At 38.5% G+C, this 26,675-nt stretch overlaps 1 long non-coding RNA gene across 1 annotated transcript in view; it reads right to left on the bottom strand.

Annotated features, from left to right (window-relative positions):
* Positions 1-25,659, bottom strand: part of LOC115032933 (uncharacterized) — a 41,945-nt gene extending 16,286 nt beyond the window's left edge. Inside the window, exons 1-3 of the long non-coding RNA XR_015045385.1 lie at positions 25,607-25,659; positions 15,355-15,488; positions 11,518-11,647 (exon numbers count right to left, since the gene is read on the bottom strand). This is a non-coding gene — a long non-coding RNA (uncharacterized LOC115032933). The remainder of the gene's footprint in view (positions 1-11,517; positions 11,648-15,354; positions 15,489-25,606) is intronic.
* Between the last annotated feature and the right edge of the window lie 1,016 nt (positions 25,660-26,675).

Here is a 26,675-nt window from a genome sequence, read left to right as displayed (position 1 = left end):
GGAATATACAGGCAAGAAAACATGGCCTGGTTATTAAGTAAGCAGTTACTACACATATTTAAGAGGACTATTATTGGGTGAGGGCACAGATATGGTCTAGGAGAGGAACATTGTGCTCTTGTTTTGCTTCATGTAGATCAAGTATGAGACCTACCTACCTAATGGGAATAGATTTTTTAAATTGACCTGCCAAAATAAATGAGTTATTAGTTTATAGCAGTTGCAAGAGATATTAACTTTTCAGCACCTGGACATGAGGGATCCTAGTTCCTATGGGAAACTGAGCCCCATGGTCTATCATTGCCCTGCAAGACACCTACTTTGATGCAGGAGTTAATTTCTGCATTATTCTTTGAAAAATGACCTCTGGCCTTAAAGACAGATTATTTTCTATTGTGCTAATCTAGAAAGGGGACTCATCAGAGATCTGAACTTCATAAATATGTTGCAGTTGCTGTTGCCATTGGTGACCATGTGTTATGCTTATTTCCCCAGATAATAGTCTCCAAAATGAACAGGGCAGTGGTGGCACATGCCTTTAATCCCAGCACTTGGGAGGCAGAGGTGGGCATATTTCTGAATTCAAAGCCAGCCTGGTCTACAGAGTGAGTTCTAGGACAGCCAGGGCTGTACAGAGAAACTGTGCCTCAAAAAACAAAACAAAACAAAACAAAAAACAACAACAAAAAATAGTCTCCAAAATGATTGTTGAAAGATATCAAGCTTTTGTTATTAATTTATGCAGTCCCTAAGGAGCACCTTAACTTCTATCTTCCTAGCAAATCCATGCAAGAGGTACTGATCTTAGAGGCAAGAAAATATCTGGTTTGGCCTGCTGATCAAAATGCAGATTACTGAATTCTGCTTTGGTAAATAAAAACATTTTGCTTTAGTTAAATCAACAACAAAGGAAATGGAATTATACTACTATACTCAACTCTGGCACTTTCATGGACATCATATGTGATTACATGACTTTAATTTAAGTGGTGTACATTCTCTGTATTAAACCCATTTAAAGTACCAACCTGTATTAATATTCTTATTTCTCTAATAAAAAACCTTACATGGGTCAGAGTTTAAAGCAATGCATGTTGGCCAACAAAGGTAATAAGATCTTGCCTTTTGATTGTTTAGAATCCAGATTGGAACTACAATGAGAGTTGAGATACTTAGAATTAAGATTTGTCAATGGAAAATTCTGGTAAGAGAATATGAAAACTCACAAAAATGTTTTTCCTGTATATTTCCTTCTTTTAATTCTCTTACTTTTTCTTTGAATTAGCTGAAATCTTTTCCTTTTGTCTGAATCTGTAAATGTTAAACATGCTTCATCTGGGGTAACACAGGTTGAAGATGTAAAAGCTTCACAGAAACACTTACATGATAAAGACTTCTTTTATATTAACCAGAGAATCTAAAGAAAGGGCTTATGATCAAGCATTCCCCATTAACATCCTCCTACACAAGAGCCTATGCTGAGTGTTTGCTATCTTCTTGTTAGGATATGAAGAATAGCTAAAGTCAACCCACAGTAGTGATGCTTTTAGATAATAGAAAACTCCATGTTTGCCTCTTATTATATCTAACTGTATTTCAAAAGTTATTATAATGTTTATTTATCAGACACACTATATCTTCAAGTTCAAGGAAAACAGTTACTATAAGATCCATCAAAGAATCCAGATGTTTCTAGATATGTTAGAAGTCATCGTATATGAAAAAGCAATATATGAAGAAAAAAATAAAAGGATGATTATAATTCCTGATGTTTTGCCTTGAGAATCTGTCTTCTCCCAAATAGTCTTTTGATAAAAATAAAGACTGGCAGGAACCATTTTGTTCTGCCACAAGAATTTCCTTAAATTGGTGGTAAATAAGATCACAGAAATAGAAGTACATTTCTTTTATCCATGATTCCTGAGTATGATACCTAATTAATGGATCTCACAAGAGAAAAGATGAGTGAGAAAGGAATTATGTAGTTTGTTTTTGTTGTTGATTGCTTAATTCAAAGAATTTTTGAAAGAAATATAATTACAGTTAACATTTGCACATCCATGATGCTAAAAACTGTATTCGAGATTTCCCACTTGCTATCCCCTTCTTGTGAAAATCAGCAAATTAGATTGATTTGGTTATTCTTCTGTTTACAAAAGAGCAAAGTCACACTAAATAAGCTTAGCAAGTTGCATGAGTTGCCCATTGTCAGAAACTGAGTGCAGCAGAACCCAGGCTCTGTGTGGTCAGCCTTACACTGTGTTCTTGGCTCCAATTCCAGTCTCCAGATTGCCATATTTGCCTATTTTTCAAATAATGACCTTCAAAGCTAAAGAAAATTCCTTGAGGTTACAGATGAGAGAAGATGGTAAAATGTTGGACTCTTCATTGAGTAGAAGTTCTTTGAATTCTGTATAGCCCTCCAGCCTTAATTCATTTTATGCTACTATAACAGAATAAGTGAGATTAATGACATGTTTGCTTGTCTGTTTTGTTTTTCTTTTGCTCAAAATAGATTTTTTCATACAATCTATCCTGATTATGGTTTCTTCTCCCTCTACTCCTTTCACTTCTTTCCTACCTCCCCTCCTGTCCAGATCCAACCCCTTTCTATCTCTCATTGGAACACAAACATGCTTCTAAGGGATACCAGTATGATAGATACAATATAAAATATAATAAAACATAAATAAAAAGTAGACATATAGGAATAAGACGAAACAAAGAAGCGGAAGGAAAAGATCCCAGGAAAAGGCATTAGAAGCAAATATTTATGGAGAGATATATAGTCCTTTGCCCACTCAAAATTTCTATAAAAACACAAACTGGAAGCCATAATATGTACACAAAGTACCTGTAACCTGTAAGTGGAGGGAGAGAGAGAGAGAGAGTGAAAAACTCTGATTTGACATTTTGGGACAAGGAACTCCCAAGGGTGCCACTGAGTTCATCTGTTGGCCATCTATGACTGCACTTGCAACCATGCAGAGAGATAGTCACTCTGTCTCTTTTCTTCCAAATCCAACTCCCCAGTCTCTTCTCAAGCTTTGTAGCAAGGCAGAGGGAAAGAGAAAAGTAGAAAGAGAGAGAGAGACCGGCCATGGCCAAGAGGAGAGAAAGGGGAAAAGGAGAGAGAGAAGAAAGGCTAGAGTAAGAGGGAGAGAGCAAGAGGGAAAGAGAGTAAGAGAGTGAGAGGAGAGAGTAAGAAAGAACGAGAAGAACATGAGGAGAGAGTGAGGTGGGGCCGAACAACCCCTCTTAAGGTGGGCTGTTACCTTACTGTTGCTAGGTAACTGGTGAGGAGTGAAGGTCAGAAGCTTAGGACATTGTCTATGTGACTACTAACCACACACTTCTCCTGTGGGGGCTGTAGGGGCGGTAACTTTGACAGGAGCCAGGGTTCCAAGAGACATGAGGGAAGGCGTACCATCCCACGTAGGTGAATTATATCACCACTGGGTTTTTCTGGGGTTCCACACCTCAGCTCGACTGGAGACCAGACTATCTGTGCATAGCCCATTACCCCACAGTGGTCCTTAAAGAGGAAATGAATCAATTCCTTAAAGAAAATAATACAGAATGCATTCAACAAAATCATAGAAGAAAAGAACTTTAACATAAAGAAGGAGGTGTTCATCAAGGTACAAAAAGAATACATAACACCAAAGAGACTGGACCAGAAAAGAAATTCCACTTAACACATAATAATCATAATATTAAATGTACAGAACAAAGAAAAAATATTTAAAGCTGCTAGAGGAAAACACTAAGAAACATATAAAAACAGAGCTGCTTGAATACCATCTGAGTTCTCAATGGAGACTCTCTAAAAGTCAAAATGGCATACCCACTGTAAGAGACCACAGGTGCCATTCCAGAATACTATACACAGCAAAACGGTCAATCACAATAGACAGATGAAAAAAGACATTCCATGAAAAATCCAAATTTAAGTTGCATTTATCTACAACTCCAGCCCTATAGAAGGTTCTAGAAGGAAAATTCAACCTGAAGATAGTAAGCACATACAAGAAACACAAGGAATTGTTTTTTTTTAAATCATGGTATTCATGACTGCAAGTGATTTCATATTTTGCCCATTGATTATACAGCCTAGAGCAAGGAAGAGGGTTTCTTCTTAAATTCTCCATGAGATATATTTATTTTAGACATGGTCAAGTACTCATTTCCAAACCAATGACCACAGCTTGGAAACTCAAGTAATCAAGCTGTCCTGACTTTGCCAAGGCACAAAACTACTAGCAACTAGTCGAAATAATTAGGGTCACCAAAGTAATATGAGTGTATATTTGCCAGAAGAAAGAGTACATTAATACTTTTTTTGTAATATTTCTTTTAATTTTTCTTTTTTTAATTGGATATTATCTTTATTTACATTTCAAATGTTACCCCATTTTCCCCTCCGAAAATCCCCTTTCCTCTCCCCTTTCTCCCTGCTCCCCAACCAACTCACTCCTGCTTCCTGGCCCAGGCATTCCCCTATACTGGGGCATAGAACATTCACAGGACCAAGGGCCTCTCCTCCCATTGATGACCGACTAGGCCATCCTCTGCTACATATGCAGCTAGAGCCATGAGTTTCTCCATGTGGGTTTTTTTTTTTTTTTTTTCGATTGGTGGTTTACTCTCAGGGGCTCTGGGGTTACTGGTTAGTTCATATTGTTGTTCCTCCAAGGGGGCTGCAAACCCCTTCAGCTCCTTGATGTGAAATGAGATCTGGTCTTAAGGATCCTATAAAAGTGCTTGGGTGAGATGTAAGAAAGTGCCCTTGTACAGTTCCCAGCTTGACCTGAGAGAGAAAGAAAGCATGGGACAAGGGACTAAAAAGGCTTTTTGGACTAGCACACAAATACCAGTTAGGTATGTCACAAGAGCTCAGAGATACAGCTTCTAGCAGGGTCTAGAGGGACAGCTTGAATTCTTTCTCTTTCTCTTCCTTCTCCTCCTTCCCCTCACCCTCCTTGTTTTCTCCTTTTCATTGTCCTCCTCCTCACTTCTCTGATTGCTTTTTCTTTTAGATTAATCACATTTCTCACTTTGCTTCTTCCCTTCAAAGACACACACACACACAGCATCTTCTGAGATCTTCTTCGATTTCTTTCTTCAGAGACTTGAAGTTCTTCTCATAAAGATCTTTCACTTTCTTGCTTAGAGTCACATCAACATATTTTACACTGCTTGTGACTATTTTGAAGGGTGGCATTTCCCTAATTTCTTTCTCAGCCTGTTTATCCTTTGTGTAGAGAAAAGCCACTGATTTGTTTGAGGTAATTTTGTATTCAGCTACTTAACTCAAGTTGTTTATCAGGTTGAGGAGTTCTCTGGTGGAATTTTTGGGGTCACTTATATATACTATCATATCATCTGGAAATAGTGATATTTTGACTTTTTCCTTTCCAATTTTTATTCCTTTGATCTCCTTTGTCTTCTAAGTGCTCTGCCTAAGACCTCAAGTACTAATATTGAATAGGTAGGGAGATAGTAGGAAGCCTTGTCTAGTCCCCGATTTTAGTGGGATTGCTTCAATTTTATCTCCGTTTAGTTTGATGTTGGCTACTGGTTTGCTGTATATTGCCTTTATTATGTTTAGCTATGGGCCTTGAATTTCTGACCTTTCCAAGACTTTTATCATGAATGGGTGTCACAGCTTTTATCAAAAGCTATCTCAGCATTTAATGAGATGATCATGTGGTTTTTGTCTTTGAGTTTGTTTACATAGTGGATATGTTGATGGATTTCCATATATTGAACCATCCCTGCATCCCTGGAATAAAGCCTACTTGATCATGATGGATGGTTGTTTTGATGTTTTCTTGGATTCGCTTTGTGAGAACTTTATTGAGTATTTTCCCATCAATATTACTAAGGGAAATTGGTCTGAAGTTCTCTTTCTTTGTTGGGTCTTTGTGTGGTTTAGGTATCAGAGCAATTGTGGTTTCATAGAATGAATTGGGGAGAGTACCTTCTATTTCTATTTTGTGGAATAATTTGAGAAGTATTGGAATTAAGTCCTCTTTGAAGTTCTGATAGAACTCTGCACTAAACCCATCAGGTCCTGGGCTTTTTTTGGTTGGGAGACTATTAATGACTGTTTATTTCTTTAGAGGATATGGGACTGTTTAGATCGTTAATCTGATCCTGATTTAACTTTGATACTGGTATTTGTCTAGAAAATTGTTCATTTCATCTAGGTTTTCAGGTTGGTTTGAGTATAGACTTTTGTAGTAGGGTCTGATGAATTTTTTGGATTTCCTCAGATTCTGTTATGTCTCCATTTCCATTTCTGATTTTGTTAATTAGGATACTGTCCCTGTACCATCTAGTTAGTCTGGCTAAGGGTTTGTCCATCTTTTTTATTTCATCAAAGAAGCAGCTCCTGGTTTGGTTGATTCTATAGTTCTTTTGTTTCTATTTGGTTTATTTCAGCCCTGAGTTTGATTATTTCCTGCCATCTACTCCTCTCAGGTGAATTTGCTTCCTTTTGTTCTATAGATTTTAGGTGTGCTGTCAAGCTGCTCATGAAGTGTATGCTCACTTCAGATATTTTTGGAGGCACTCAGAGCTGTGAGTTTTCCTCTTAGGAATGCTTTCATTGTGTCCCATAAGTTTGGATATGTTGTGGCTTCATTTTCTTTAAACTCTAAAAAGTCTTTAATTTCTTTCTTTATTTCTTTCTTGACCAAGTTATCATTAAGTAGAGTGTTGTTCAGCTTCCACTTGTATGTGGGCTTTCTATTATTTGTGTTATTATTGAAGATCAGCCTTCATCTGTGGTGATCTGATAGGATGCATGGGATTATTTCAATATTTTTGTATCTGTTGAGGCCTGTTTTGTGACTGATTATATGGCCAATTTTGGAGAAGGTACCATGAGATGCTGAGAAGAAGGTATATCCTTTTGCTTTAGGATAAAATGTTCTGTAGATATCAGTTAAATCCATTTGTTTCATAACTTCTCCTAGTTTCACTGTTTCTCTGTTTAGTTTCTGTTTCCAGAATCTGTCCATTGATGAGAGTGTCGAGTTGCAGTCTCCCACTATTATTGTATCCAATGCAATGCATATTTTGAGCTTTACCAAAGTTTTTTTAATGAATGTGGATGCCCTTGCATTTGGAGCATAGATGTTCAGATTTGAGAGTTCTTCTTGGTAAATTTTACCTTTGATGATTATGAAGTGTCCCTCCTCATCTTTTTTGATAACTTTAGGTTGAAAGTCAATTTTATTCAATATTAGGATGGCTACCTCACACCAGTCAGAATGGTTAGGATCAAAAATTCAGGTGACAGCAGATGCTGGCGAGGATGTGGAAAAAGAGGAACACTCCTCCATTGCTGGTGGGATTGCAAGCTGGTACAACCACTCTGGAAATCAGTCTGGCAGTTTCTCAGAAAACTGGACATAGAACTACCACTAGATCCAGCAATACCTCTCCTGGACATATACCCAGAAGATGTTCCAACATGTAATAAGGACACATGCTCCACTATGTTCATAGCAGCCCTATTTATAATAGCCAGAAGCCGGAAAGAACCCAGATGTCCCTCAACAGAGGAATGGATACAGAAAATGTGGTACACTTTCACAATGGAGTATTACTCAGCTATTAAAAACAATGAATTTATGAAATTCCTAGACAAACGGATTGATCTGGAGGATATCATCCTGAGTGAGGTAACCCAATCACAAAAGAAGTCACTTGATATGCACTCACTGATAAGTGGATATTAGCCCAGAAACCTAGAATACCCAAGATACAACTTCCAAAACACAAGAAAATCAAGAAGAAAGACCAGTGCGTGGATACTTCATTCCTCTCTAGAATACGGAATAAAATATCCATAGAAGGAGTTGTAGAGACAAAGTTTGGAGCTAAGACGAAAGGATGGACCATCCAGAGACTGCTGCACCCGGGGATCCATCCCATAATCAGCCACCAAACACAGACACTATTGCATATGCCAGCAAGATTTTGCTGAAGGGACCCTGATATAGCTGTCTCCTGTGAGGCTTTGCCAGTGCCTGGCAAATACAGAAGTGGATGCTCACAGTCATCTATAGGATGGAACACAGGGCCCCCAATATAGGAGCTAGAGAAAGTACCCAAGAGCTGAAGGGGTCTGCAACCCTATAGGTGGATCAACAATATGAACTAATCAGTACCTCCAGAGCTCGTGTCTCTAGCTGCATATATAGCAGAAGATGGCCTAGGCAGCCATCATTGGGACGAGAGGCCCCTTGGTCTAGCAAACTTTATATGCCCTAGTACAGGGGAACGCCAGGGCCAATAAGTGGGAGTGAGTGGATAGGAGAGCAGGGCGGGGTGGGGAGGGTATAGGGGACTTTTAGGATAGCATTTGAAATGTAAATGAAGAAAATATCTAATTTAAAAAATGTGGGAAAAAAAAAAAGAATGGCTACTCCAGCTTGTTTCTTGTTCCTTTCAGGTCAGCCCCAGTTCCTGGCCACCTGGGCCTGAACTTGGTGGGCAGTCCCACAGTCTCCAGAGGCTTCTCCATCCCACAGGTGCCCAAAGCTCATCCAAGATCTTAGGATCACTGGTGAGTGGAACACAACATCTGTTCCAATCAAACCGAGGGTGCCTGGGGACAGCTGGAGCACAGACACAGGAACCCCACCTGATCAGGTTCCCTCTGGTCAGCGCTGGTCTACCTTGGTTTAGAATTCAGCAGACAGCCACACAGTTCCCAGAGGAGACACCACTTCCAGGTGCTCTAACACGCTCAGAATCTTAGGATCCCAGGATCCCGGCATCCCAGGAGCTTGGTCACACCAGGATTTCAGGGGCTCAGAGGAAGATTGACTGCCAAGAACTCTGACACACCCAGAATTTCAGCATCATAGAATCCCAGAATCACAGGATCACAAAGAAAGCTGGACTCTGAGGAGTTCTGACTCAATCGGGATTACAGGAGGGGCAGGCTCCAATCAGATATATGGAGGGCAGGGAGCACTTGAGATAATCAGATGGTGGGAGGCAAGCACAAGAACAGAAGCAACAAAAACCTAAGTTACTTGGCATTATCAGAACCCAACTCCCACCATAGCAAGTCCTGGATACAACATCACACCAGAAATGCAAGATATGGATCTAAAATCACTTCTCATGACGATGATGGGGGACTATAAGAAGGACATAAATAACTACCTTAAAGAAATATTAAAAAAAGAAAAGTTAACCTATTCCTCTAACCAGCAGCAAAGCAGATGCCCTGAAAGATGCTGAAGCTGTAGGTAATGAGCTACCATATCAGAATCAGTACATTCTAGGAAGATCTATGTTCCGCAGGATGGCTCTGCAGTGAGTCAGTCAACCTGCCAGTAGGTTCCTGTCAGTAGTGAGCAAGCTCTAGGTTCTGGTTTGACCAGGAGGAGAGCTAGGTGTGCATGGCTCCAGTTGAGCAAGCACACAATGTACAAACGTCTGAAGGAGGGGGAGTGTCAAATATGGCCTAGTACTTGTTTCTATAGGCCTATAAGCAAAAAACAATTTTCACATATTTAAAAACTTAAAACACAAAAATGCCATGCCTTAAAAATATGAAATTTCAGCGTGCTTAAATAATTTGGCAATGACAATACAGCCATACTTGTTTTCCAATGTCAGTATATTGTCTGTGGCTGTGTATGAAATATTTACTATGTAACAGAGACTTTTGCCAACTCCTGTGACAGAGTACTAGGGCTCAAATTGTCATTCCTAACTCACAGAATTATTATAACCCAGAAACTTTTCTTTGTAATCAGAACCTTTCTATGTTCTGGCTGGATATTCAGAACCCACAGTATAGAAAGATGTTACAAAGAAAAAATTGAGGGAAACATTGTGCCTTTTTAATCAATAGTACAAGGTCTTATATTTAGCAATAAAAATAACTGTATTAATAACCAGATATTTGAAGAGTACTAAATATGTTCCTAATACATTATTTTTGTTTATGACAGTATTAAATTATCACAATAGCTTATGAAGCAGATAGCATTATCACCATGTTTTCACAGCTAAATAAAGCAAAGCATCACAAACTTGAGTCATTAGTTGTAGTGGTATTAGGAGCTGGCTCCAGTTTGGAAACAAGATAGTTTGACACTAAGGTCAGAACTTGTCCTATTCAAGTCTGTAGTCAAGATGCATAAAATGCTGTGGAAGGCAGGCAGAAGAAAGAAAGAAAGGAAGGAAGGAAGGAAGGAAGGAAGGAAGGAAGGAAGGAAGGAAGAAAGGAAGAAAGAAAGAAAGAAAGAAAGAAAGAAAGAAAGAAAGAAAGAAAGAAAGAAAGAAAGAAAGAAAGGAAGGAAGGAAGAAAGGAAGAAAGAAAAGGGAAGGGAAGGGAAGGAAAGAAAAAGAAAGAGAGAAAGAAAGAAAGAAAGAAAGAAAGAAAGAAAGAAAGAAAGAAAGAAAGAAAGAAAGAAAGAGAGAGAAGGAAAGAAGAAAAGAAAGAAAGAAAGAAAGAAAGAAAGAAAGAAAGAAAGAAAGAAAGAAAGAAAGAAAGAAAGAAAGAAAGAAAGAAAGAAAGAGCCAGGCAGTGGTGGCACACGCCTTTAATCCCAGCACTTGGGAGGCAGAGGCAGGAGGATTTCTTCTGAGTTCGAGGCCAGCCTGGTCTACAGAGTGAGTTCTGGGAGAGCCAGGGCTATACAGAGAAACCCTGACTTGAAAAATCAAAAAGAAAAGAGAGAGAGAAGGGGAGGGAGGGAGGGAGGGAGGGAGGGAGGGAGGGAGGGAGGGAGGAAGGAAGGAAGGAAGGAAGGAAGGAAGGAAGGAAGGAAGGAAGGAAGGAGCCACACATGACTTCCATTGGTGTTGAAATCGGAGAGACACAATTATGTAAAGAAGCACTTTTAAGTCCTTTCCTTTCATCTCTGCTTTCAGTTTTACCACACTCATGGCCTTTGGCACAAGAAGAGCTGCAGAAAGGGGAGAACACCATCATCCCCTGGGGTCAGCAGCTCAGTGCCCAGTTTCATTATTTTTAATACTTTCTGTAAGTTTAAAATGTTTCACTCTTGTTTTCAGACTATATGAAAAGGCTGGGGCCCCTTGTGACTCTCAGTTGAGCATCACTAATCTGAACATCCAAGATTTTAAACATTCCAAACTTCAAAAACTTCTAAGTGCCACTATGAAGTGGAACACTTTTCACCTGACCTCATGTGATGGACCACAGTCAGAAGCTCCGCCCTAAAACCATTGCATAAAATCAACTTTAGGCTTTGTGAAGAGGGTATATATGAGGAAAAGTACACTCCATATTTAGACTTGGTAGCATGTGTATACAACAACATGAAAATGAAAATCCCAGAATTCTGAAACACTTCTGATTGTAAGACTTTTGGATGAGGGATATGCACCTTGGAGTTACAAGTATGAGTAATAAAAAACAGCAATATGTTGTTTTCTGCATAATTTCAAGGGTAAGCTTCCATTTTCTTGTTCTGTTTGGGAGTGCGTAGCAGAACGGGTATACACAGAACATACCAGGTTTGGGAGATGCTGGAGTCAGGAGTAATCTGAGACATTTGAAGTCATGACAGAAAACAAAAACAGGCTAGGTTCAGCAGGATGCCAGCTGAAACAAGACACCAAATGCCAGAGATCTGACCTGGTCCTGTGAGAAAAACAGAACTACATTGAGCCATTCGAGACACTTGAAAGGTACACTTTGAATCTTGAACAATATTTTCCATATGGTGCATATGTCACTATAGGCTTCCCAGATTGGCAGCCCACTACACAGTGAAACACACATTTCTGATTTCAGTCCGTAAACACTAGAAATTATTTCCCTGAACACCTTAAGATTGTGCTGGTAAAAGCATAAAAAGCAGCAAATGACCTTTAATGTATTTCACATAGAGAAGAGAAATTTATTAAGAATTGACACTGATTTAAAGAATAACAATTTTCAGACGTATTTTGGGGTTGCATTACTGAATCAATTGGTAAGTACACTGTGACTCACTTGCCAGGTTACCTTATGGAGCCTGTTTTTATAATTTCAAATAATGTACTGTGCATAGGCAGTATGTTGCCTTCTTATCTGTATGTCTTCCTTGATACTTGAAGTGCTGTGGACTGGAAAAGCCACTTATACCTTCTGGAACACATAGTATTTTTATTTAGCTTTTTTTTTCCATCAATCAACAGCAAGATAAAAATGAAAAGTAACAAAAACGATTTTCAGTATATTCTTTCACTATAATAAATTAATTGGGCTGAGAAATCAAGGGCAATCTGCTCTGTGTTACCAAGTTTCTGATTCTATTCATTAACTACAATGAGCTGACAAACTGCGGAAGTGGTCCCACAGCACCACAGCACTGTGCATAGAAAGAGCATTAGGCACACTGTTACATGATCATAAGTTACATATTATAATATAAAATTTTAAAAGAGAAGTATACTACACTCAATTAAGCATTTTACACTTTTTTTGGTGATAAATCTCCTAGAGCAGCATTTCTCAACCTGTCAGTTGTGACCCACAGAAAGGCATAGATATTTCCATTATGCTTCATGACAATAGAAAAATTACAGTTATGAAACAACAACAAAACAACTTTATCATTGGGATCAGCACATGAGAAACTGTATTAAAGGGTTCCAGCATTAGGAGGACTGAGACTCAAAGTTATCAATAGAGCCTAGGACTCTTCTTCCTAGGCATATAAAGTAACTGCGTAATTACACGGTCACAGGTCAATAGCTTTATTTAAAACCTCCAGACTCTATGTGGCTTTTAAGTGTTTCTTTTGATTCAAAAAACCTAAGGTATTATTCCATTTTTTGCTCATGAGAACAGTCATCAGTTAGTATCAGAGAAATAGCCTATCCCATAAATTCCATGGCATTCTGGATGACTCAGTGGCTTTCTTGGAGAACCACTGAAATCCATTACCTTAAAGCCATACACTGGTTATTTGGGGGATTGTTACATTACTGTGCATGTATGGTTTACTTAGGGAGAATGGCATCTGGGCACTTTCTTTTACTAATTCCTTAGTGTTGATTCTCTTGATTTCTGAAAGAATATTTAGCATTTTATCACTCTTTTCCTTTGGGAGTATTCTGGGGGAGAGGGTGATAAGAAATGATAGAAGGAAACTATAAAGACTTGGGAAAATAAATAGCATTATTACATTTGACCCTGAAATATATCAAGTCTTGTCTTTGCCCAGTCCTGCTTTATCCCAACTAATTGCTCATAATGGGAGTATTGGGTTTTATAAAGTAGAGTAGAATTGAACTCTCTGCACATTAAAGCCACAATCAGGACATTAAAGCCACGATCAGGACATTAAAGCCATACTTGCAGAAATAAGAGTCCCTTTCTTTTTGTAGCTGACACATCGTCCCATAGTGAGCACATTTTGTAGCCAGAGAGAAAGAAAGTAAAGATGAAAGCAAATCTGTCCATGACAAAGGGAGAAGAGAGGGCTCTGCACTTACACAGCAAATCCCTTTAAGCTTTCTGAGTAACACACACGCACACACACATGCACTCGCTTGCACACACAAAATGGAACACATTTTAAAGGTCATATAGGCTTGTTTGAATTAGTGTGGCTTTCAGGAAAAGTAAATAACCCATATGGGAATATATGGATGTCTGCTAGCAACCACTTTTACACAATAAACAAAGGAATTATCCTTAAAATGTAATAACATTGGTCACCACTGATAATGGCTACAAATACTCTCCAGGTGAAGTGGTCACAGGCTAAAGCATTTCTTAGGACTTCTAAGGGATTAAAACCACAGAATAATTTTTATGTTTTACTTTAAGGAATATATATGGAGATTTATCAAGCATTTAAACACACTTACCTTTTATTGTTTGATTTATACATGCATATAATGTATTTTGATCAAATAGACCCTATTCCCTCTCTCCAAGTAATTTCTAAAAACATTTTCATTTAATGTACCATAAAAATAAATGCTCACTAAATAACCATTTGAGACTTTCCTGTCTTAAAATAAAGTTTAGTTATGAGATTTTGCTCTAAGCCAAAATAGATTTTGTGGCTTAAACTGCAATTGTCAACTTGTTCCTAAGATTGTGACAGGAATGATTGTATCCATCATGCTGTTATTTAAAATTAAATTTAACCCCTTAGGCTGACAACAAACACAAACACCCATATTGCTGTAATCAGAAGCCAAGATGACTGTTGGAAAAAGAACTGCAACCCATTTCCAATGGAAAATGAAGCACAGCAACAATGCCGTAATGAGTGACATTTGATGTTAACAACACAAATATAATCTTGGGGTCTCACTGTACAGAGACCAAGGCAACCTGTGATGCCTGCCGTAACATTGTGACAGCCATACCATAAACCCACCCCATCTCAAATAGCTTCGTTTGCGTTGAGAATCACCAGTATTCCCTTGACTCCTGGGACCCACCCTGAAATCTCACAGGAAATGGTGGCTTGCTTACTAGTATTTAATTTTTATTTCATTTATTTTTGAGATTATAATTTCACAATTTCCTACTTTCCTTTCCTCTCTACAAGCCCTTCCATATGCCCCTCTTTGCTCCCCTTCATTTTTTATTGTTGTTAAATACTATATGCATATATATATATATGATGTATATATTTCTAAATACATAAATACAACATGCTCAGTCTATATAATGTTATTTGCATGATTGTTCTCAGGTCTGACCATTTGGTATTTTATGACCAATTGTACTCTTCCCAGTTTCTTAGTTGTCTATGGTTCTTTGTGTAGGCTGAGGTCTCCTGAGTGTTCCTATGTCTACTTTCACATGTCTATTGCCTTTTGCCAGCTCATGTTAGTGAGACTTTATGAGTGTAGCTTTTGGCATTACTAACAGACACAGTCTCACATCAAACACCCCATTCCTCTCACTCTTGCAGTATTTCCACTGTCTTTCCCACAATGATTCTTGAGTCTTAAGTGAGTGGATTGTTTTGTAGATGTTCCCATTCATAATGAACATTACAACTCTGCATTTTGATTGAATTGTGTTATCTGTAATAATCTCTGTCTACTACAAAGAAAAATTTCTTTGATGTGAGAATAAAAACAAGTATTCAGAATACAGTTAGGAAATATGCTAATTTAGTAAAGTGGTTTTTGTAGGTTCTCCTCCAAGATCCATGACTTCACTAGCCTTGGGTAGTTGACTAGGTTTTCTGTTGTCAAGCAGGTCTTACATTCAATTAGAGAACTGTTTTATACTCTTGAGGTACGTGTGTCACTGTGACACCACTATGGTTATCATGCATTGTTGTGGTCATAGGCATCATAGCTGGCAGGGCAAGACTGTTGGCTGCTTACCTCCTTTGGAAGCTTGCATGGCACTTTCTGGTGACATGAAAACCAATCATCAGGTAGAAGTTATTAAAGTAGTTCTAGCTCCAGGTCCTCTGGCCCTGTGTCTGAAGTACATGGTATGATCAGCAATTCCATCTCTAGAGGAAACAAGAGCAAGAGCTTACAATGTTCTGGGAACCCTCTCAGACAACTCTAACCTGAGTTGTTTCTTTTTTTTTTTTTTTAATAGAAAATAGATTGAATTCTAGAATCTATATACGTAAAATTGAGTTTTACTCAGAAGCCATCCTAGAAGCAACTACTTTTAATCATGTTCTGCTTCTCATGATACATTAATTTTAAACCTTCCATCACTAGCAAAATCATGCCCTGTATCTGCTTGGATGCCAGTGGCTCTATTCTCAAACAATGTTAATGGTGCAGAATAGTTCCTAGCAATACCTTGCTAGGAGAGCTGTGTGTCTGTATTGTCCCAGCCATTACCACTTCTGCTTTCTCTGTGATGTGGCTGGGTGCCCAGGGAATGAATTCACTAGCTACTGCCTGGTAGAGGAAGAGAATCAAACACTGGCTCTTGGCAGCAGCTTCCCCTCCTGCAGCTGTTGAATGCTAAATTAATTATTTCTGATGTGTTTCTTCAGCTGTGTGAGACAGGGCTGGCCTAGCACAGCAAGAGCCTTTCTAGTCCTTAACACTGCACTTGAATGTCAGAGCTATAATAAAGGGGACAAAGTGAAGTGACTTTTTCCCAGGACAGAAATTGATGCTGAAAACCACTCGGCATATTTCCTGCTGTTCATGTGCATGAAGGCATATGTAGAGATCCTCATTGTGAGCCTTATGTGGCGGCTTTTGAAGCTTAATAGATTTTGCACAGGTGTGTGAGTTGAGCAAATGGAGCCTTCGAGGAAAAGAAGCACTATTCAGATGGAACCATAACAGAGCCTCTGTAAGGCTGAGCAGTAATGGATGGGCTCAGTGGGAGACTGTACAGTAAAAAGATGGAAGTGACTTTTCTGCCTTCTGCTAAAAGAAACAATCAAGGCCAATCCATCTGTGATTCGCTAACTTGGCTTTAGATGCCCTGTAACAATTCAGTACTGTACACTTGGTGGGTGTGCCCACTAAGCACAGCAATTTTGAGAGAAGGCTCAGAGAAAGCCTTCACCTACAGTGTCAGTGTTCCCCTTAGTCCTGAGTGACTGACTGTGTGGCTACAGACAACATGGACTTTCTGTTTCTCTTAACTCATTTGTGTTCTCATCATGTAAATGTATGGACTGCTGACCCTGGATATAGCTTACAATTTTAGAATGAACCTCCTGCAATTTCATCACTGTATGCATAATCAACATATGAACCATAATGTTTATGCAGCCTCATGCACACACATTCCACCCTGAAGTCTACTTATTAGAGGGAAGCAAATACCACACTGAGCCTTTCCTCACAGTGTTTTTAGATTAAAAAAACAAAGAAATATGACCTACTTCTAGTTTATGGATTCTTTCCAGAAGACATGTGACTAGATGTTAACAGAAAGTTCTGGCAATTGAGGGGCCTTGCTTTTCCTGATAAGCCTTAGAAAATGTAAGAATTTATGTCAGTGTGTATGCTGTATAAACAGAGCAGTCTATGTGCTTTCCTCTTTTTCTTCCTATGAAGGTACAGTTAAAAAAAAAAAAAAAAACAAGACTTTGTTGAAAATAAAAAAAAAAATGCCCCCATTTTCCTCAGGAACCAGCTGGAAGCCATTTCTCTGTGCTCCTTCTTCAGCATGATGTTTACTGCTCACAAAGGCAGACCTTCTTCATTCATTATTCTCGTGGGCTGCCTGATGATAGCCTTTGTATTCCAAACAACTAACTCATTAACAGTTAATCTTTTTCTACTAGTTGCTAGGTTGTAATATGAATACTAATTTCACTTAATTTTCAATCACTTAACAAGTATGGTTCCTTAGCTAGATATGGTGGGATACACATGGTGTATACATGGTAAAAGTGTATGGGAGACAGAGGCAGGAGGATAGTCAAAATTTGAAGACAGGCTTGTCTTTACGACAGGCCATGGAACCATGGGGGCCTGCTTTAAGTGTGATTTCTGTACCCAGTGAAATTCCACTGGAGAAAGCTAAGTTTTGCTTGTTAGCAGTTGACACTTGGAGTTAGCTTCTGGGTTAGGGATGGAGGCTCATGACCACTTCCCTTCTCAGTGTTTGAATCGCATCTGACTTGGACCTATGCAGATCCTGTGTATAATTATAGCGTGTCTGTGAGTTCATAAGTGCATCTCCATCAAGAAAACACTGTTTTCTTGGTGTCCGTCATCCCTTCTGGCTCTTACAATCTTTCCGCCCCCTCTTCTGTATAACTCCATGAGCCCTGAGAGGAGTGGGTGGATGAAGACATCCATTTATGATTTCGTTTTCTAATCTTAGCACATTATTTCAGTTGTGGGTCTCTGCATTATTTCTCATTTATCTTCTTCAGGAGGGAGCATCGCTCATCTGTGAGACACTGATCTAAGGGTATGAAAGAGAATCATTTTGAGTCATTTTATTGGTACATTCCTTTATCATAACAATAGGGTTTAGTTTTTTTTTCTAGGTCCACAGCCCCTATAGTCTCAAGTTCTTGACCATCTGAGCAGAGTCAGGCATGGGTTTTGTTTCATGAAGTAGACTTTAAATCTGTTTAGATAGTGCTTGGTTATTCTAACAACTTTTGTGCCAGCATAGTTTTCTCCAATAATACTGTTTATATCTGTTTAGGTTCGTACTTTTTGTTGCTTCTCTACTGGCCATTGGACATGCCATTTGCTTGTTTTCTCTTTGACATATATCTGTCTCTAGGGTCCTTTCGGGAAACTTTTGCTTTATTCTTAATAACTCCTTTGTTTTCTGGAATTATGAAATCCTCCAGGCTCATTTTTGTATGATTCCTTATCTGAACTCAAAATTAGGAATGATAACTTCTTTTATTCATTTTTGATGAATAGTGTGTGTGTGTGTGTTTGGGCACTATCTATTCTTTTTTGATTCCTAATAAATTATTGGGGGAAACTGAGCAGTCTGTACTATCTTAAACATCTTCCCCATGACAGACGTTCATGTGATTTAAGAAAAGGAAACCTCTAGCAACATTATTCTCATCATAGCATCATAGTAATTCAGGCAAATTAAAAAAAAAAGTGTACTCATTAGCAACCTAAGTCTTTCTTTAATCTTTTTTTCTTCTGTTAGTCAAGTATGAAAGAGAACAAGACAATAGAATGTAGGATATTATGTTATAGTATATTATTATCATATGACACTTGAAAAAGCTGCCCAATTAAAATAGAAAATATATTAGCCCAAAGTAATACAGAAGACTATTACTGTTGGAAAAGATTACACAATAGTGCTTGTCTTCAGCATGTTACAAGGCCTTTAAATACTATGTTTAAAGATTTTCTATATATATGCTGTCTCTCATACACCATACAAATATTTCTTAAACTATTGGTGTGAATTGTAATTAATTTCTAAATGTCATTGCTAAACATTATTATAAGCTTTCATCCTAAGGATATTCAAATTATTTTAAAAAATGAGTACTACAGAAAATTGGTCTTGACTGGAGGCTTAAATGAAATAACACATATTCTGCTCAATTGCAAATCATTTAAGAGTCTCCTTTCTTGCCTCAGTTCCACAAAGTCACTAATAAAGAATTCTTTTTTCAAAGAAAGTGAGGTTACTATTGCTTAAGACAAAGCTAGACTAAGCCAAGAAAGGATTTCTCTTAAAAGTTCCACAGCAATGGATCTGAGGACAGTGAAAGAGGCATCCTTTCCAAGTATGGACACACTAATAGAAAACAGTTCTAGTGTATGATTTGATTCCTCTGCTTCTAATCCAGTAGGACAGTGACCTCATTGGATCCTGGCCACTGTTCAGTAGGTAATATCATTCCCTTCCTCTGGCAACAGCAGCACTTTCTGCAGGCTGCTGTCTGTACTGCTGTACTTATTTCCATGTCTAGGCCATGACTTTGGCCTTTGGGTCTTGACCATCACCTTTCAAATATTCTCACTAACTGGAGCTTTTGTCTGGTTTGGTCTAAGGAAGAATAAACTACAAACTTATGGTTTGGTCCAGAGTCCATAATTTAAGCCAACACCTATTTAGACTTCTGTTGAATCTTTGGAACAAAATCTAAAAAAGAATATGAGCTACTCAAATACACATGCTTAAAGTCCTAAGGTAAGCTTGTATATGGTATTTCAACACCAAAATCTTAAGAAACAAAAGTTATAAGAAACTGCAGCCTGAACTCTCAATTATTCATATTTCATTAAACATATTTAAATTAGTATTACTACTCCATTTACCACAGGGTCAGTCTTTGTTTTGTGCATTTGGTGTTTTGACTGTTATGTGACAGGAGGTATTTCTTTTCTGGTACAATACATTTGGAGTTCTGTAGGCTTCTTGTACGTTTATGGACATCTCTTTCTTTAGGTTAGGGAAGTTTTCTTCTATAATTTTGTTGAAGATATTTACTGACCCTTTGAGTTGGTAATCTTCACTCTCTTCAATATACTTATTATCTTTAGGTTTGGTCTTCACATTGTGTCCTGGATTTCCTGGATGTTTTGGGTTAGGATCTTTTTGAATTTTGCATTTTCTTTGTTGACTGTTGTGTCAATGTTTTCTATGGAATTTTCTGTTCCTGAGATTCTCTCTTCTATCTCTGGTATTTTGTTGGTGATGCTTGCATCTATGACTCCTGATCTCTTTTCTAGTTTTTCTATCTTCAGGGTTGTCTCCCTTTGTGATTTATTTATTATTTCTATTTCCATTGTTAGATCTTGGATTGTTTTGTTCAACTCCTTCACCTATTATGTGTTTTCCTATAATTCTTTAAAGGATTTTTGTGTCCCCTCTTTAAGGTCTTTGACCTGTTTACCTGTGTTTTCCTGTATTTCTTTAAGGGAGTTATTTATGTCCTTCTTAAAGTCCCCTCTCATCACATGAGTTGTGATTTTAAATGAGAGTCTTGTTTTTCTGTTGTGATGGGGTATCCAGGGTGTGCTGTGGTGGGAGAATTGGTTTCTGATGATGCTAAGTAGCCTTGGTTTCTGTTGCTTATGTTCTTGCACTTGGCCTCTTGCCATCTGGTTATCTGTGGTGTTAGCTGGTCTTGCTCTCTCTGATTTTGGCTTGTCCCTTCTGTAAACCTGTGTGTTAGCACTCCTGGGAGACCAGCTCTCTGCAGGCAGAATTTGGGTATGGAGAGCTGTGGCACAGGATCAGCTCCAGGGCACAGATGGAAACCAGAAGTATCCTGTTCCTGGCTGTTCCTTGATTCCTGTGTCCTGGTGGCTCTGGGAAGGTCCCTCTTGGCCCAGGAATTTAAGCAGAAGTGGTGGTCTCACCTCTGCTCTCAGGTGTGTCAACACTCCTGGGAGACCAGTTCTCTACAGGCAGAATTTGGGCACAGAAAGCTGTGACATAGGGTCAGCTCCACCAATGTCAGTATTAAAAGGTTTTATTAAGACCATGGATTATTGACATAAATATTAGAGAATCAAACTTCAGTCATTAGTCCAAGCATTTCCATGGCCCAGAATTCACTTCTTTGCTAAGCTTGCTGTTTCTTATAAATAGGTCTACAAGTAAAATATATCTCAATATCTACTGGAATCAGATAAGAAATTGTATGCAGAAAAAATTTGAAATAGTAAAGATTTCAAAAAGTAAAAATTATATAAATATCTGCTATCACACACTGTATGAAAATGTATCAGGTCTGCATTCTCTCACAAGTTATTGGGATAGCTGAATATAAGAATAAGACAAGGAAGATAAGATGACCAAAGTTCTGGAATTTTCTAGGTTTAACACTAAACCACAAGCCATTCTTCTTTAAATTTTAATTAAGCATAGTATGGGAAGCAAGTGGCTAAACTGAAAACTAGAGAATAGAAGCAAATCTGGAGCCAAGGCTCAATAACAGGCAGGGCAGAAAGGAGAGAAAATGAAAGGAGGTTGATATGGCTGAATCATCTTTGCTATTACAGCACACCCACTCTTCCAGATTCCAAGTGTGGAGGCAGTGGTTTCACATCCTGGTTCTCTCGTAAGCAAAGACAGACTGTCAGAAAGAAGGTTAGGAAAAGGTTCCAGTTCTGAGTTCAACATACAAGAAATAATAAGCTCTACACTAGTTTGGAAATGAGTCCCAGACGAAAACCTGAGAAGTATTCTAGCCTTACTTTCAAAGCATGATTTGGGATCACCCTTGTAGCCAGGTTGGATCTGCTCAGCTTCCAAACTATGCTTTATATGCAATCAGCGTAGGTAGGATTGGGGAAGAACCAGACCTTAAGTTTATGGATGTGGACTAGGACAGGTCCACTGTCCACTTGTGGTCTGAAGTCCCTGGAGGCTGTGTGGCATATCATTGGCGGCTGCAAAGACAGAACTTTGCCTTGAGTGGATCAGAATACTCATGTACACATGGAGATGCCTCATGGCATCTTGAGTTCATTAAACTTCATGGCAGTTCTCACAGATCGTGAGGAATTGCTCCAATATATAACAAGCATAAAATCTAGTAACTTCTATTTCCTATAGAGTTGGAATTGAACCTATATTTCACTTGGAACATAGATTCAGAGTTCACAGTAAGGTCTAAGATACAATGTAAGATCCTCCACCATAATATTTATTTCCAATGACCTTAAGTGCTCTGACACAGATAGAGTCTAAATACTTGCTTAATCCTGTCGTGATCCACTTTAAAACTATCTAGATTGTTTAAAACATATATATTATACACACTACTGTTTAATATAATTATTAAAGTACAAATATACAAAGTAATCTTGGCCTAAACAAACAGTTGTGTAGATAAGTTTTCTTGAAGAATATTAATAATAAACAGTAAAATCCCTACCTTGAATCTTTAGCTAATGCTAAGTTATGCCTTGGTAATTTTATACAGCTCTTGGCTTCATGGAATATTATGAAAACCACACTTGGAGTTGAAATATAGTATGTATTCTGATGGCCAATTAATTCTCTGTATAAAATAACTGACTCAAGGTAAATTTTGCTGATTGACATTTTAGTATAAAAATAAAATCAACTCTTCCTGTGTAATGTTTCAGAACTTCTATAATGATCTCCATGTCTCTTCTCTTTTTTCTCTCCTTTCTTCTTTCAGCAATGGTCAAAAGGACATGTGTGAAGCTCATTTCAAGCCATATAATAGAATCCGGTGATTTCAAGCCATACACTGGGTCAGTTTGACACTTGCCTATAGCTGCTGCTTAAGTGTTCTTTTTCAAGACAAATGTATTCTTTTCATATGTTAGAAACCATAATGGTTAGCCGCAATTTAACTATCAAAAATACTTCCCTGTGGAAGATGGTAGAATGAAAAAACCCTTTCATCACCCCCACCTACGTCCAGAACATTTTTTTCTCCTTTCTGAGAAACTTCCCATGAAGCTTCCTGAGCACCCGATGGGTCTGAAGCACAGTCATTGACCCCAGGGACTCTGCACTGGAGGGAAAACCCTGACAGGTCACAAGTTCAGCCACCCCCACAAACACTCTCACTTCTCGGCCCCTTCTGTGTTATGTCATCTCTCTTTGTTCCCCATGGAATGAGACATTTAAATTGCAACACAGAGCAGCTGCCATTTGACCTCTTGAGAACTGGTGTTTGAGAGAGGGTTCTGTATGCCTGCTTCACTCCAGAAAATTATTATAGATGATGAGGTTGAGTCATGTTGCACATGGTAAAAAAAAAAATAAGTAAACAACCCTCAGGTTGACACATGTCTTAAAGCTTATACAGAAGTCTTCACATTAATGAGATGAAATATTGATTTCTAAGAAATGTCGCTTGCCTTGTGTGTGTGTGTGTTTTTAGCAAGGAAAGTCAACTTTTGTTTTTATATTAGACTGAATCTCACATGGATGAACCTTGTGATATCTCAAATCCAGAACATTCAAAAATTGCTTTTCATTTTGCAAGAATAAACAAAAAAATGTATGAGAATCTAAGAGTCCTTCTACATCCTTTTCTCCTTTCCATGGCTGCTGAGTTACTGACCTAGAGCTCTTTACTTGGTGGTCTGATGATTCATCTCATTTATAATAAGAGAGGATAGCTAAGAGTCTTGGACTTGGATGCTTACATATACAGGCAATTAAAAGCCTGGTGGGTGGGCTCTTTGCCTATAAGGCTGGGATGCTGATCTTGCAGATAATACTGAATTTGTTCTGTGGTACCTACTAATGGTCTAGAAATGGTGTGCACAGAGAGTGACAAGACAGACTCAGAACATCTCATGGCCTCTTACATATCAAGTGTTTTATACTCTTTGAAGTCTTTGAAAACTGTTATCTTTTCTTTTTAAAAAAATCAGCTGCATGGCAAAGAGAACAACTGAGTGGTTAGTGTTTGCTTATCGTGAATGAGGCTTTGGGTTCCATCTGGAGTTTCAAAACCAACAAGAAGAGAATTCAGATATAAATTGGCATGGAAAAAGAATCTTAGACTAGCAAACTTGATTACAGTATGGAAATTGTGGCAGATATTATGCTAGGATACTCAACATCTAGTTTTTTAAGTCAATTTCCCTGTTCTCTCTCTCTCTCTCTCTCTCTCTCTCTCTCTCTCTCTCTCTCTCTCTCTCTCTCTCTCTCTCTCTCTCTCTCTCCCTTCAATCTGTCTTCCCCTCCCCTACCTCCTTTCCATTCCTTCCCTCTCTCCCATTCCCTCATCCCATTTGCTAATATTATAGGCATGACTTACAGTCTGGCCAAAGTTCAAATATACCTTGTCTCTGACTCATCTTCTTTGCCACTGTAACCACATTATAGGTCCAGGCTAAGGTTTGTTTTGATTGCCTCAAATAAGAGACATTGCATAGCATTGGTCTGGTCCTAGCATTTCTGTGAATGAGGTTAGAGAAAAAAAAAAAAAAAAAACTCTTGTATTTTTTGTGACTATCACTTATTGACTAAAATGACTAATTAAAAATTTGTTTATAAACAAACTCTTCATTTCCATTCTGTAATTCTCCCAGAAAGGAACAAATATGGGTCAGAGATGTGACTGTGGAATAGCAAACCCATCCGTCACTTGATGTTCTGTCTTCCTGCTGGAGGAGGGCTCTATAAGTTCCCTCTCCCTACTGTTGAGTGTTTCATCTAAGGTCCATCCCTTTGAGTCCCTTGAGTCTCTCATCTCCCAGGTTTCTGATGCATTCTGGGGTTTTCCCCCAACCTCCTATTTGTGAGGTTGCATGTTTATATTCTTTCTGCTGGCCCTCAGGGCTTGGAAATGGAGAGGAGCCTGAAGAAAAGAAGGTCCAGCTACAAGCCCAAAATGGGACCCAACTCAAGGGGAGGTCCCAAGGCCTGACACTATTACTGAGTCTATGGAGCACTCACAAAAATGTATCTATCAAGAATGCCCTCCGAAAGACCCACCAAGCAGCTGAAGGAGTCAGATGCAGATATTTGCACCCAACCAATGGACAGAAGCAGCTGACCCCTGTTGTTGAATTAGGGAAGGCAGAAAAAAAGCTGAGAAGTACACTGATCCTGTAGGGGGACCAGCAGTCTCAATTAATCTGGACTCTTAGGATCTTTCAAACACTGTACCACCAAACAGACAGCATACACCAGCTGATATAAGGCCCCCAACATATACACAGTAGAGAACTTCCTGTTCTGTGTTCTTTCAGAGATGATGCGCCCAACCCTCAAGAGACTGGGAGCTCCAGGGAGTTTAGAGTTCAGGTGGGGTGTGGGATGGGAGCATCCGGGGTACAGTGGGGAGAAGGTATGGGATGTGGAGCAGTCAGAGGGTGGATGGGGGGGCAGGGAGTGGAAAATGGAGTTTAAAAAATAAATTAAAAAGAAAATATAAATAAATATAAAAAATAAACTCTTTACTGAAACACCTTTATTAAAAAATATTAATTCAAATGTAAAACAAGTTAACACATGTCTGTAACACATAGGTGTGATACTTACCTACTACCTCATTATCACCCCAGATCAGCCCTCCTGGCATAAGCCTCTTATTTTTATGACTGATGATTTTTTTATGACCCACCCCAATTAACCAAGACTGTCAGTGTCACTGTGCCTTAGGAGTTTCTTTAAAACTTAAAAAAAACAGTTCATAATTTACATTTATATAACACTTTTAGTCATTTTAAAGCCCCCGTTTCCCTCTCTTACCTCTTTCCTCTCCCACTGGAAACCTTCTCCACAAGTCCTCTTCCTGCTTTTATGTGTTTTTGTGGGGGCCCATAGAATGTAGTCATTGTCTTCTCCTAGTATCATCGGCCATTGTGTACCAGAAAAAGAGGCAACTGTTCAATGGCTACACCCTGAAGAAAATGACAAGGCCACACAATTGAGGGACAATTATGAATTGTCCCTCAGAGAATAGCTAGGACTCATGAACCCTTATTCCATTTGCAAGGAAATAGTAATGGGCCCAATCTTGTCAAAATCTTGCCCAGGTAACCACAGCGAAAGCGAGCTCATGAGTGAAATGGGCATGGCATGCCTCGAAGACACCTATCTGCTATATCCCCACATCCTAGGATTCTGAACATTACCCACTAATAGCTCCAGTTGGAGTTGAGCTTTGTGCAGGGGGAAAGATAAAAATTTAGTGTCATTCTTTTAAATGTATTTATCCAGTTTTCCCAGCACTGCATTTTCTCCAATATGGATTTTGATTCTTTGTAAAAAACAAACAAATACCCCCCAAATATCAAACAAAACAAAACAAAATGAAAATAAAACAAAAATACCAAACAAAACAAAACAAAACAAAACAAAACAAAACAAAACAAAACAAAACAAAACAAAACAAAACAAAACAGAGGTGGCTAATGGTGTGGGAACTTATATTTGGGTCTTTTAATCTATCCCATTGAACTATGTATGTATTTACTTTTGTGATAGTGACATGCTGTTTTCATGCCTATGGATCTGTAGTGTAACTTGAAAATGGATATTATGATACTTCTAGCAGTGTTCTTATTGTTCAGGGTCATTTTGCTATCTAGAGTGTTTTTGTGCTTCCAAGCAGACTAAAATTTAAATTTTTCTTAATTCTTTGAGAATGTTACACCATGTATCTTATGCATATACACTCCCCCCTCACAACTGCTTCCAGATCTACTATCCACTTAACTCACCCAGCTTTCTGGTGCCTCTCTGCTTCTCCCTGCTTCTTTCCTCTTTAAAACCATCACATCCATAAATATAAGACAATAATAGCGAAAGAAATAGA

The sequence above is a fragment of the Mus caroli genome, unplaced genomic scaffold (genome assembly GCF_978045245.1).
Source record: "Mus caroli unplaced genomic scaffold, Mus_caroli_1 scaffold_15, whole genome shotgun sequence".
NCBI classification, from domain to species: Eukaryota; Metazoa; Chordata; class Mammalia; order Rodentia; family Muridae; genus Mus; species Mus caroli.
Note: the sequence above shows the minus strand (reverse complement) of the source record. Positions and strands in the feature narration are given on the sequence as shown.